The 13683-nt window shown below is 56.6% G+C and overlaps 5 non-coding genes across 5 annotated transcripts; all 5 read right to left on the bottom strand.

Moving 5' to 3' along the window:
- Positions 1-407: 407 nt before the first annotated feature.
- On the bottom strand, positions 408-489 carry TRNAS-CGA (transfer RNA serine (anticodon CGA)). The gene has a single exon. It is a non-coding gene; the product is annotated as a tRNA-Ser (tRNA).
- Positions 490-3201: 2712 nt separating this feature from the next.
- TRNAS-CGA (transfer RNA serine (anticodon CGA)) lies at positions 3202-3283 on the bottom strand. Its single transcript has one exon. It is a non-coding gene; the product is annotated as a tRNA-Ser (tRNA).
- Positions 3284-5995: 2712 nt separating this feature from the next.
- TRNAS-CGA (transfer RNA serine (anticodon CGA)) lies at positions 5996-6077 on the bottom strand. The gene has a single exon. It is a non-coding gene; the product is annotated as a tRNA-Ser (tRNA).
- A 2711-nt stretch (positions 6078-8788) lies between these two features.
- On the bottom strand, positions 8789-8870 carry TRNAS-CGA (transfer RNA serine (anticodon CGA)). Its single transcript has one exon. It is a non-coding gene; the product is annotated as a tRNA-Ser (tRNA).
- Positions 8871-11582: 2712 nt separating this feature from the next.
- On the bottom strand, positions 11583-11664 carry TRNAS-CGA (transfer RNA serine (anticodon CGA)). Its single transcript has one exon. It is a non-coding gene; the product is annotated as a tRNA-Ser (tRNA).
- Between the last annotated feature and the right edge of the window lie 2019 nt (positions 11665-13683).

The following is a 13683-nucleotide window of genomic DNA, read 5'->3' as shown; positions in this document are numbered from 1 at the left end:
CTTGGTCTGGCAGTCTGATGTTTCCTCCACCCTCGTCTTCCCCTTGCCCCAACAAGCCTAGTGTAAAGCCCGCCGAAGGAGATCCGCCAACCTGGAAGAAAACACACGCTTACCTTTAGGGGAAAGGTGGAGCACCTCTCTTGTTGTGATGTGCCAGTCATTGTCGAGGAAGCCAAAGCCCGCCTCTAGACACCATTCCCAAAGCTGCCAGTTGGTCTCCGCCGTGCACATTGCATGCCGTCTTCCACGGCCACTCACTGGTAGGACAGAAGACAAAACCAGCTCTTTACCTCTCTCCTTTAGCACACAGCCCAGAGCCTGGTAATCAGGGCTTCTCCTGGCCACATCCTTAGTACTCGCATGGATTAGTAATCGGGGGGTGGGGGGGGACCCCCAAAAGCCAGAAGCGTAGTCGGCAGGATTCGAACCTGCGCGGGGAGACCCCAATGGATTTCGAGTCCATCACCTTAACCACTCGGTCACGACTACACCCCGCTGGCAGGCAGCTGTTAGACTTAACGGATTTGGCTCAAAGTAGTTTATGCAATGTCTGTCCCAGACCCCTTGCTGGTTTAAAATAAGCCAGACTCCCACAGCATCCTGGCATGCTCTCGGGGCTGGGCAGGGCTTGCTGCTCCACAGCAGGGCTGGCCCCTCCGCCTCTTGGCATTAGCTAGCATACAACATACCCCTCTTCTCCCTGGCCGGAGGTCTGGCAGAGACTGCAGGGACAGCAGGGTCTCCATGGCTTCCCCTTCCCCTACCCTACCCTACGCTACCCCCCCTCACTGCTCGCTGCTCAAGCAGGGATCCCCCATCTCCCACAGCTTGGACCCCAGTCCCACGGACCCACAGATGCTGTGGGAAATGGGGGATCCCTGCTTGAGCAGCGAGCAGTAGGGGAGGTAGGGTAGGGGGAAGCCATGCAGATCCTCCTGTCCCTGTAGTCTCTGCCAGACCCCCGGCCAGGGAGAGGACTACGTCCACTGCTACCCCTGCAGCTAATGATTTGGTGATCTGGTCATTGAAGGCCAGCGGGTTGGTCTGACAGCACCTGCTGGTAACGAACCCGTGTTGGTTGCCCCTAAGCATAATCTCTCCTGCCGGCCCCTCGTGGCTACGCGCCAGAAGAATTTTCTCAAAAAGCTTGCCCAAGATCGAGGTAAGACCAACTGGCCTATAGTTTCCCAGGGCCTCCTGGGAAGATGGGGACCACATTGGCCCTTTTCCAGTCTTCTGGCACCACACCAGAGCACCACGAGTGCTCGTAAAGCCGTGCCTGGGGTCCTGCAATGACCTCAGCCAATTTCCTCAGAACTCTAGGGTGGAGATCGTCCTGACCAGCTGATTTGAATAGATCCAGTCCTTTCAGAAGTTCCCTAACTGGTTCCTCACTAACCCTTGACCTAGGTGCGCCTCCCCTGGGATCCAAGGGGGGCCCAGAGCGGGTGGCTGTTCCGGTCCCTGTTTAGGAAAATGGAGGCAAAGAAATCGTTAAATACGTTGGCTTTGTCGTCCGGTGTGACGACCAAATTGCCTAGCATGTCCTGCAGGTGCCCCACATTGCCCGGAACCTTCTTTTTAGCCGCTATGTATTTAAAAAAGGAGTTCTTAGTGTCCTTAATCCGGGAAGCTAGTCCCAGTTCCATCTCCGCCTTGGCCTTCCTGACTGCCCCCCTGCATGGCCGAGCAACTGCAGTGTAGTCCTCCCTGGTGATGGCCCCTCCCATCCGTACATTGGGTGTACGCCTCCCTTTTGGCCAGGAGACATTCCCGGATGCTTTTGGTGAGCCATGGGGGCTTATGTGCTCTCCCGCTCCCTTTGATCCGTGTTAGGATATCCTCCCTTTGGGCTTGGAGGATTGTCTCCTTAAGGAGCGACCACTCTCCTTGGACACCTGGCTCCCCTCCCCTCCCCTCCCCTCTGGGACCTCAGTGCTTCCCCGACTGTTCTCCTGAGCTCATTGAAGTCCGCCCTCCTGAAATCTAGGGCTGCTGCCTTTCTGTAGGCCTTTGTCACCTTGCGCTGGATGCTGAATTCCAGCAGGCAATGATCACTGTCGCTCAGGTGGTCGAGCACCCGCAGCCCCCTCACCGGGCCGTCGCCCGTGGCCAGCACCAGGTCCAACAAGGCGTCTCCCTTGGGGGGGCTGTGCAGCTCCTGGGTTAGATGGAGGTCCTGCATTCTGGCTAGGAACTTACATGAGGGGTCAGACTTGGCTGACTGCTCTTCCCAGGAGATGCCCAGGAAGTTCAGGTCCCCCATGACGACCCCATTCCTTTGACTTCACTACCTCCGTGAGCTGACTTAAGAATTCCTGGTCGAGCTCTTCCCCTTGGTTGGGAGGTCTGTAGTAGACCCCCAGCGTTAAGTCTCTTTCCCCTTGACTGACTTGCATTGTAACCCAAAGCCCTTCAGAGTCCCCCTCCTCTGAGTCTTTGTTAATTGACGAGGATGTGTATCCCTTCTTAATATAGAGTGGCACGCCCCCACCTTTCCTTCCTATCCTGTCCTTCCTGTACAGCCGATAGCCCTTGGCATTCACCACCCTGTCATGCGTTGAGTCCCACCACGTTTCAGTGATGCCCACTGTGTCTGGGTTGGTGTCAGCTAGCAGGAGCGCAAGTTCCTCCTGCTTGTTTCCCATACTACGAGCGTTTGTGTAGAGGCATTTGAGGCCTCCTGTGGATGTGTGCACTGGCCTCCTAATGTCAGCGTTGTCCTGGCCCCTGTCGCTTAGCCGTGTATATGTTCCGCTCGTCGGTCTAGGCTGGGCTGTACTTGTGGCTGTTGCTTGGTCTGGCAGTCTGATGTTTCCTCCACCCTCGTCTTCCCCTTGCCCCAACAAGCCTAGTGTAAAGCCCGCCGAAGGAGATCCGCCAACCTGGAAGAAAACACACGCTTACCTTTAGGGGAAAGGTGGAGCACCTCTCTTGTTGTGATGTGCCAGTCATTGTCGAGGAAGCCAAAGCCCGCCTCTAGACACCATTCCCAAAGCTGCCAGTTGGTCTCCGCCGTGCACATTGCATGCCGTCTTCCACGGCCACTCACTGGTAGGACAGAAGACAAAACCAGCTCTTTACCTCTCTCCTTTAGCACACAGCCCAGAGCCTGGTAATCAGGGCTTCTCCTGGCCACATCCTTAGTACTCGCATGGATTAGTAATCGGGGGGTGGGGGGGGACCCCCAAAAGCCAGAAGCGTAGTCGGCAGGATTCGAACCTGCGCGGGGAGACCCCAATGGATTTCGAGTCCATCACCTTAACCACTCGGTCACGACTACACCCCGCTGGCAGGCAGCTGTTAGACTTAACGGATTTGGCTCAAAGTAGTTTATGCAATGTCTGTCCCAGACCCCTTGCTGGTTTAAAATAAGCCAGACTCCCACAGCATCCTGGCATGCTCTCGGGGCTGGGCAGGGCTTGCTGCTCCACAGCAGGGCTGGCCCCTCCGCCTCTTGGCATTAGCTAGCATACAACATACCCCTCTTCTCCCTGGCCGGAGGTCTGGCAGAGACTGCAGGGACAGCAGGGTCTCCATGGCTTCCCCTTCCCCTACCCTACCCTACGCTACCCCCCCTCACTGCTCGCTGCTCAAGCAGGGATCCCCCATCTCCCACAGCTTGGACCCCAGTCCCACGGACCCACAGATGCTGTGGGAAATGGGGGATCCCTGCTTGAGCAGCGAGCAGTAGGGGAGGTAGGGTAGGGGGAAGCCATGCAGATCCTCCTGTCCCTGTAGTCTCTGCCAGACCCCCGGCCAGGGAGAGGACTACGTCCACTGCTACCCCTGCAGCTAATGATTTGGTGATCTGGTCATTGAAGGCCAGCGGGTTGGTCTGACAGCACCTGCTGGTAACGAACCCGTGTTGGTTGCCCCTAAGCATAATCTCTCCTGCCGGCCCCTCGTGGCTACGCGCCAGAAGAATTTTCTCAAAAAGCTTGCCCAAGATCGAGGTAAGACCAACTGGCCTATAGTTTCCCAGGGCCTCCTGGGAAGATGGGGACCACATTGGCCCTTTTCCAGTCTTCTGGCACCACACCAGAGCACCACGAGTGCTCGTAAAGCCGTGCCTGGGGTCCTGCAATGACCTCAGCCAATTTCCTCAGAACTCTAGGGTGGAGATCGTCCTGACCAGCTGATTTGAATAGATCCAGTCCTTTCAGAAGTTCCCTAACTGGTTCCTCACTAACCCTTGACCTAGGTGCGCCTCCCCTGGGATCCAAGGGGGGCCCAGAGCGGGTGGCTGTTCCGGTCCCTGTTTAGGAAAATGGAGGCAAAGAAATCGTTAAATACGTTGGCTTTGTCGTCCGGTGTGACGACCAAATTGCCTAGCATGTCCTGCAGGTGCCCCACATTGCCCGGAACCTTCTTTTTAGCCGCTATGTATTTAAAAAAGGAGTTCTTAGTGTCCTTAATCCGGGAAGCTAGTCCCAGTTCCATCTCCGCCTTGGCCTTCCTGACTGCCCCCCTGCATGGCCGAGCAACTGCAGTGTAGTCCTCCCTGGTGATGGCCCCTCCCATCCGTACATTGGGTGTACGCCTCCCTTTTGGCCAGGAGACATTCCCGGATGCTTTTGGTGAGCCATGGGGGCTTATGTGCTCTCCCGCTCCCTTTGATCCGTGTTAGGATATCCTCCCTTTGGGCTTGGAGGATTGTCTCCTTAAGGAGCGACCACTCTCCTTGGACACCTGGCTCCCCTCCCCTCCCCTCCCCTCTGGGACCTCAGTGCTTCCCCGACTGTTCTCCTGAGCTCATTGAAGTCCGCCCTCCTGAAATCTAGGGCTGCTGCCTTTCTGTAGGCCTTTGTCACCTTGCGCTGGATGCTGAATTCCAGCAGGCAATGATCACTGTCGCTCAGGTGGTCGAGCACCCGCAGCCCCCTCACCGGGCCGTCGCCCGTGGCCAGCACCAGGTCCAACAAGGCGTCTCCCTTGGGGGGGCTGTGCAGCTCCTGGGTTAGATGGAGGTCCTGCATTCTGGCTAGGAACTTACATGAGGGGTCAGACTTGGCTGACTGCTCTTCCCAGGAGATGCCCAGGAAGTTCAGGTCCCCCATGACGACCCCATTCCTTTGACTTCACTACCTCCGTGAGCTGACTTAAGAATTCCTGGTCGAGCTCTTCCCCTTGGTTGGGAGGTCTGTAGTAGACCCCCAGCGTTAAGTCTCTTTCCCCTTGACTGACTTGCATTGTAACCCAAAGCCCTTCAGAGTCCCCCTCCTCTGAGTCTTTGTTAATTGACGAGGATGTGTATCCCTTCTTAATATAGAGTGGCACGCCCCCACCTTTCCTTCCTATCCTGTCCTTCCTGTACAGCCGATAGCCCTTGGCATTCACCACCCTGTCATGCGTTGAGTCCCACCACGTTTCAGTGATGCCCACTGTGTCTGGGTTGGTGTCAGCTAGCAGGAGCGCAAGTTCCTCCTGCTTGTTTCCCATACTACGAGCGTTTGTGTAGAGGCATTTGAGGCCTCCTGTGGATGTGTGCACTGGCCTCCTAATGTCAGCGTTGTCCTGGCCCCTGTCGCTTAGCCGTGTATATGTTCCGCTCGTCGGTCTAGGCTGGGCTGTACTTGTGGCTGTTGCTTGGTCTGGCAGTCTGATGTTTCCTCCACCCTCGTCTTCCCCTTGCCCCAACAAGCCTAGTGTAAAGCCCGCCGAAGGAGATCCGCCAACCTGGAAGAAAACACACGCTTACCTTTAGGGGAAAGGTGGAGCACCTCTCTTGTTGTGATGTGCCAGTCATTGTCGAGGAAGCCAAAGCCCGCCTCTAGACACCATTCCCAAAGCTGCCAGTTGGTCTCCGCCGTGCACATTGCATGCCGTCTTCCACGGCCACTCACTGGTAGGACAGAAGACAAAACCAGCTCTTTACCTCTCTCCTTTAGCACACAGCCCAGAGCCTGGTAATCAGGGCTTCTCCTGGCCACATCCTTAGTACTCGCATGGATTAGTAATCGGGGGGTGGGGGGGGACCCCCAAAAGCCAGAAGCGTAGTCGGCAGGATTCGAACCTGCGCGGGGAGACCCCAATGGATTTCGAGTCCATCACCTTAACCACTCGGTCACGACTACACCCCGCCGGCAGGCAGCTGTTAGACTTAACGGATTTGGCTCAAAGTAGTTTATGCAATGTCTGTCCCAGACCCCTTGCTGGTTTAAAATAAGCCAGACTCCCACAGCATCCTGGCATGCTCTCGGGGCTGGGCAGGGCTTGCTGCTCCACAGCAGGGCTGGCCCCTCCGCCTCTTGGCATTAGCTAGCATACAACATACCCCTCTTCTCCCTGGCCGGAGGTCTGGCAGAGACTGCAGGGACAGCAGGGTCTCCATGGCTTCCCCTTCCCCTACCCTACCCTACGCTACCCCCCCTCACTGCTCGCTGCTCAAGCAGGGATCCCCCATCTCCCACAGCTTGGACCCCAGTCCCACGGACCCACAGATGCTGTGGGAAATGGGGGATCCCTGCTTGAGCAGCGAGCAGTAGGGGAGGTAGGGTAGGGGGAAGCCATGCAGATCCTCCTGTCCCTGTAGTCTCTGCCAGACCCCCGGCCAGGGAGAGGACTACGTCCACTGCTACCCCTGCAGCTAATGATTTGGTGATCTGGTCATTGAAGGCCAGCGGGTTGGTCTGACAGCACCTGCTGGTAACGAACCCGTGTTGGTTGCCCCTAAGCATAATCTCTCCTGCCGGCCCCTCGTGGCTACGCGCCAGAAGAATTTTCTCAAAAAGCTTGCCCAAGATCGAGGTAAGACCAACTGGCCTATAGTTTCCCAGGGCCTCCTGGGAAGATGGGGACCACATTGGCCCTTTTCCAGTCTTCTGGCACCACACCAGAGCACCACGAGTGCTCGTAAAGCCGTGCCTGGGGTCCTGCAATGACCTCAGCCAATTTCCTCAGAACTCTAGGGTGGAGATCGTCCTGACCAGCTGATTTGAATAGATCCAGTCCTTTCAGAAGTTCCCTAACTGGTTCCTCACTAACCCTTGACCTAGGTGCGCCTCCCCTGGGATCCAAGGGGGGCCCAGAGCGGGTGGCTGTTCCGGTCCCTGTTTAGGAAAATGGAGGCAAAGAAATCGTTAAATACGTTGGCTTTGTCGTCCGGTGTGACGACCAAATTGCCTAGCATGTCCTGCAGGTGCCCCACATTGCCCGGAACCTTCTTTTTAGCCGCTATGTATTTAAAAAAGGAGTTCTTAGTGTCCTTAATCCGGGAAGCTAGTCCCAGTTCCATCTCCGCCTTGGCCTTCCTGACTGCCCCCCTGCATGGCCGAGCAACTGCAGTGTAGTCCTCCCTGGTGATGGCCCCTCCCATCCGTACATTGGGTGTACGCCTCCCTTTTGGCCAGGAGACATTCCCGGATGCTTTTGGTGAGCCATGGGGGCTTATGTGCTCTCCCGCTCCCTTTGATCCGTGTTAGGATATCCTCCCTTTGGGCTTGGAGGATTGTCTCCTTAAGGAGCGACCACTCTCCTTGGACACCTGGCTCCCCTCCCCTCCCCTCCCCTCTGGGACCTCAGTGCTTCCCCGACTGTTCTCCTGAGCTCATTGAAGTCCGCCCTCCTGAAATCTAGGGCTGCTGCCTTTCTGTAGGCCTTTGTCACCTTGCGCTGGATGCTGAATTCCAGCAGGCAATGATCACTGTCGCTCAGGTGGTCGAGCACCCGCAGCCCCCTCACCGGGCCGTCGCCCGTGGCCAGCACCAGGTCCAACAAGGCGTCTCCCTTGGGGGGGCTGTGCAGCTCCTGGGTTAGATGGAGGTCCTGCATTCTGGCTAGGAACTTACATGAGGGGTCAGACTTGGCTGACTGCTCTTCCCAGGAGATGCCCAGGAAGTTCAGGTCCCCCATGACGACCCCATTCCTTTGACTTCACTACCTCCGTGAGCTGACTTAAGAATTCCTGGTCGAGCTCTTCCCCTTGGTTGGGAGGTCTGTAGTAGACCCCCAGCGTTAAGTCTCTTTCCCCTTGACTGACTTGCATTGTAACCCAAAGCCCTTCAGAGTCCCCCTCCTCTGAGTCTTTGTTAATTGACGAGGATGTGTATCCCTTCTTAATATAGAGTGGCACGCCCCCACCTTTCCTTCCTATCCTGTCCTTCCTGTACAGCCGATAGCCCTTGGCATTCACCACCCTGTCATGCGTTGAGTCCCACCACGTTTCAGTGATGCCCACTGTGTCTGGGTTGGTGTCAGCTAGCAGGAGCGCAAGTTCCTCCTGCTTGTTTCCCATACTACGAGCGTTTGTGTAGAGGCATTTGAGGCCTCCTGTGGATGTGTGCACTGGCCTCCTAATGTCAGCGTTGTCCTGGCCCCTGTCGCTTAGCCGTGTATATGTTCCGCTCGTCGGTCTAGGCTGGGCTGTACTTGTGGCTGTTGCTTGGTCTGGCAGTCTGATGTTTCCTCCACCCTCGTCTTCCCCTTGCCCCAACAAGCCTAGTGTAAAGCCCGCCGAAGGAGATCCGCCAACCTGGAAGAAAACACACGCTTACCTTTAGGGGAAAGGTGGAGCACCTCTCTTGTTGTGATGTGCCAGTCATTGTCGAGGAAGCCAAAGCCCGCCTCTAGACACCATTCCCAAAGCTGCCAGTTGGTCTCCGCCGTGCACATTGCATGCCGTCTTCCACGGCCACTCACTGGTAGGACAGAAGACAAAACCAGCTCTTTACCTCTCTCCTTTAGCACACAGCCCAGAGCCTGGTAATCAGGGCTTCTCCTGGCCACATCCTTAGTACTCGCATGGATTAGTAATCGGGGGGGGGGGGGGACCCCCAAAAGCCAGAAGCGTAGTCGGCAGGATTCGAACCTGCGCGGGGAGACCCCAATGGATTTCGAGTCCATCACCTTAACCACTCGGTCACGACTACACCCCGCCGGCAGGCAGCTGTTAGACTTAACGGATTTGGCTCAAAGTAGTTTATGCAATGTCTGTCCCAGACCCCTTGCTGGTTTAAAATAAGCCAGACTCCCACAGCATCCTGGCATGCTCTCGGGGCTGGGCAGGGCTTGCTGCTCCACAGCAGGGCTGGCCCCTCCGCCTCTTGGCATTAGCTAGCATACAACATACCCCTCTTCTCCCTGGCCGGAGGTCTGGCAGAGACTGCAGGGACAGCAGGGTCTCCATGGCTTCCCCTTCCCCTACCCTACCCTACGCTACCCCCCCTCACTGCTCGCTGCTCAAGCAGGGATCCCCCATCTCCCACAGCTTGGACCCCAGTCCCACGGACCCACAGATGCTGTGGGAAATGGGGGATCCCTGCTTGAGCAGCGAGCAGTAGGGGAGGTAGGGTAGGGGGAAGCCATGCAGATCCTCCTGTCCCTGTAGTCTCTGCCAGACCCCCGGCCAGGGAGAGGACTACGTCCACTGCTACCCCTGCAGCTAATGATTTGGTGATCTGGTCATTGAAGGCCAGCGGGTTGGTCTGACAGCACCTGCTGGTAACGAACCCGTGTTGGTTGCCCCTAAGCATAATCTCTCCTGCCGGCCCCTCGTGGCTACGCGCCAGAAGAATTTTCTCAAAAAGCTTGCCCAAGATCGAGGTAAGACCAACTGGCCTATAGTTTCCCAGGGCCTCCTGGGAAGATGGGGACCACATTGGCCCTTTTCCAGTCTTCTGGCACCACACCAGAGCACCACGAGTGCTCGTAAAGCCGTGCCTGGGGTCCTGCAATGACCTCAGCCAATTTCCTCAGAACTCTAGGGTGGAGATCGTCCTGACCAGCTGATTTGAATAGATCCAGTCCTTTCAGAAGTTCCCTAACTGGTTCCTCACTAACCCTTGACCTAGGTGCGCCTCCCCTGGGATCCAAGGGGGGCCCAGAGCGGGTGGCTGTTCCGGTCCCTGTTTAGGAAAATGGAGGCAAAGAAATCGTTAAATACGTTGGCTTTGTCGTCCGGTGTGACGACCAAATTGCCTAGCATGTCCTGCAGGTGCCCCACATTGCCCGGAACCTTCTTTTTAGCCGCTATGTATTTAAAAAAGGAGTTCTTAGTGTCCTTAATCCGGGAAGCTAGTCCCAGTTCCATCTCCGCCTTGGCCTTCCTGACTGCCCCCCTGCATGGCCGAGCAACTGCAGTGTAGTCCTCCCTGGTGATGGCCCCTCCCATCCGTACATTGGGTGTACGCCTCCCTTTTGGCCAGGAGACATTCCCGGATGCTTTTGGTGAGCCATGGGGGCTTATGTGCTCTCCCGCTCCCTTTGATCCGTGTTAGGATATCCTCCCTTTGGGCTTGGAGGATTGTCTCCTTAAGGAGCGACCACTCTCCTTGGACACCTGGCTCCCCTCCCCTCCCCTCCCCTCTGGGACCTCAGTGCTTCCCCGACTGTTCTCCTGAGCTCATTGAAGTCCGCCCTCCTGAAATCTAGGGCTGCTGCCTTTCTGTAGGCCTTTGTCACCTTGCGCTGGATGCTGAATTCCAGCAGGCAATGATCACTGTCGCTCAGGTGGTCGAGCACCCGCAGCCCCCTCACCGGGCCGTCGCCCGTGGCCAGCACCAGGTCCAACAAGGCGTCTCCCTTGGGGGGGCTGTGCAGCTCCTGGGTTAGATGGAGGTCCTGCATTCTGGCTAGGAACTTACATGAGGGGTCAGACTTGGCTGACTGCTCTTCCCAGGAGATGCCCAGGAAGTTCAGGTCCCCCATGACGACCCCATTCCTTTGACTTCACTACCTCCGTGAGCTGACTTAAGAATTCCTGGTCGAGCTCTTCCCCTTGGTTGGGAGGTCTGTAGTAGACCCCCAGCGTTAAGTCTCTTTCCCCTTGACTGACTTGCATTGTAACCCAAAGCCCTTCAGAGTCCCCCTCCTCTGAGTCTTTGTTAATTGACGAGGATGTGTATCCCTTCTTAATATAGAGTGGCACGCCCCCACCTTTCCTTCCTATCCTGTCCTTCCTGTACAGCCGATAGCCCTTGGCATTCACCACCCTGTCATGCGTTGAGTCCCACCACGTTTCAGTGATGCCCACTGTGTCTGGGTTGGTGTCAGCTAGCAGGAGCGCAAGTTCCTCCTGCTTGTTTCCCATACTACGAGCGTTTGTGTAGAGGCATTTGAGGCCTCCTGTGGATGTGTGCACTGGCCTCCTAATGTCAGCGTTGTCCTGGCCCCTGTCGCTTAGCCGTGTATATGTTCCGCTCGTCGGTCTAGGCTGGGCTGTACTTGTGGCTGTTGCTTGGTCTGGCAGTCTGATGTTTCCTCCACCCTCGTCTTCCCCTTGCCCCAACAAGCCTAGTGTAAAGCCCGCCGAAGGAGATCCGCCAACCTGGAAGAAAACACACGCTTACCTTTAGGGGAAAGGTGGAGCACCTCTCTTGTTGTGATGTGCCAGTCATTGTCGAGGAAGCCAAAGCCCGCCTCTAGACACCATTCCCAAAGCTGCCAGTTGGTCTCCGCCGTGCACATTGCATGCCGTCTTCCACGGCCACTCACTGGTAGGACAGAAGACAAAACCAGCTCTTTACCTCTCTCCTTTAGCACACAGCCCAGAGCCTGGTAATCAGGGCTTCTCCTGGCCACATCCTTAGTACTCGCATGGATTAGTAATCGGGGGGTGGGGGGGGACCCCCAAAAGCCAGAAGCGTAGTCGGCAGGATTCGAACCTGCGCGGGGAGACCCCAATGGATTTCGAGTCCATCACCTTAACCACTCGGTCACGACTACACCCCGCCGGCAGGCAGCTGTTAGACTTAACGGATTTGGCTCAAAGTAGTTTATGCAATGTCTGTCCCAGACCCCTTGCTGGTTTAAAATAAGCCAGACTCCCACAGCATCCTGGCATGCTCTCGGGGCTGGGCAGGGCTTGCTGCTCCACAGCAGGGCTGGCCCCTCCGCCTCTTGGCATTAGCTAGCATACAACATACCCCTCTTCTCCCTGGCCGGAGGTCTGGCAGAGACTGCAGGGACAGCAGGGTCTCCATGGCTTCCCCTTCCCCTACCCTACCCTACGCTACCCCCCCTCACTGCTCGCTGCTCAAGCAGGGATCCCCCATCTCCCACAGCTTGGACCCCAGTCCCACGGACCCACAGATGCTGTGGGAAATGGGGGATCCCTGCTTGAGCAGCGAGCAGTAGGGGAGGTAGGGTAGGGGGAAGCCATGCAGATCCTCCTGTCCCTGTAGTCTCTGCCAGACCCCCGGCCAGGGAGAGGACTACGTCCACTGCTACCCCTGCAGCTAATGATTTGGTGATCTGGTCATTGAAGGCCAGCGGGTTGGTCTGACAGCACCTGCTGGTAACGAACCCGTGTTGGTTGCCCCTAAGCATAATCTCTCCTGCCGGCCCCTCGTGGCTACGCGCCAGAAGAATTTTCTCAAAAAGCTTGCCCAAGATCGAGGTAAGACCAACTGGCCTATAGTTTCCCAGGGCCTCCTGGGAAGATGGGGACCACATTGGCCCTTTTCCAGTCTTCTGGCACCACACCAGAGCACCACGAGTGCTCGTAAAGCCGTGCCTGGGGTCCTGCAATGACCTCAGCCAATTTCCTCAGAACTCTAGGGTGGAGATCGTCCTGACCAGCTGATTTGAATAGATCCAGTCCTTTCAGAAGTTCCCTAACTGGTTCCTCACTAACCCTTGACCTAGGTGCGCCTCCCCTGGGATCCAAGGGGGGCCCAGAGCGGGTGGCTGTTCCGGTCCCTGTTTAGGAAAATGGAGGCAAAGAAATCGTTAAATACGTTGGCTTTGTCGTCCGGTGTGACGACCAAATTGCCTAGCATGTCCTGCAGGTGCCCCACATTGCCCGGAACCTTCTTTTTAGCCGCTATGTATTTAAAAAAGGAGTTCTTAGTGTCCTTAATCCGGGAAGCTAGTCCCAGTTCCATCTCCGCCTTGGCCTTCCTGACTGCCCCCCTGCATGGCCGAGCAACTGCAGTGTAGTCCTCCCTGGTGATGGCCCCTCCCATCCGTACATTGGGTGTACGCCTCCCTTTTGGCCAGGAGACATTCCCGGATGCTTTTGGTGAGCCATGGGGGCTTATGTGCTCTCCCGCTCCCTTTGATCCGTGTTAGGATATCCTCCCTTTGGGCTTGGAGGATTGTCTCCTTAAGGAGCGACCACTCTCCTTGGACACCTGGCTCCCCTCCCCTCCCCTCCCCTCTGGGACCTCAGTGCTTCCCCGACTGTTCTCCTGAGCTCATTGAAGTCCGCCCTCCTGAAATCTAGGGCTGCTGCCTTTCTGTAGGCCTTTGTCACCTTGCGCTGGATGCTGAATTCCAGCAGGCAATGATCACTGTCGCTCAGGTGGTCGAGCACCCGCAGCCCCCTCACCGGGCCGTCGCCCGTGGCCAGCACCAGGTCCAACAAGGCGTCTCCCTTGGGGGGGCTGTGCAGCTCCTGGGTTAGATGGAGGTCCTGCATTCTGGCTAGGAACTTACATGAGGGGTCAGACTTGGCTGACTGCTCTTCCCAGGAGATGCCCAGGAAGTTCAGGTCCCCCATGACGACCCCATTCCTTTGACTTCACTACCTCCGTGAGCTGACTTAAGAATTCCTGGTCGTGAGCGTACCTAACCTCAACTCTGCCCTTTCACTGGTCTCACCCTCCTGAGTTCTGGGGCTGTGTCCACTAGTCTTTGCTCTGACAAGTAACAGTCCTCCTTCTGAAGTATTTGGACTTCTGTCCTCACATAGCCCACTGGGCCTCAGGCCCTACAAGTGTTCTGTGTTGACTGCCCTTTGAG

Source organism: Crocodylus siamensis, chromosome 1 (genome assembly GCF_052110815.1).
Source record: "Crocodylus siamensis isolate JL-2025a chromosome 1, ASM5211081v1, whole genome shotgun sequence".
In the NCBI taxonomy this organism is placed as follows: domain Eukaryota; kingdom Metazoa; phylum Chordata; order Crocodylia; family Crocodylidae; genus Crocodylus; species Crocodylus siamensis.
This window is presented reverse-complemented; position numbering and strand designations above follow the sequence as displayed.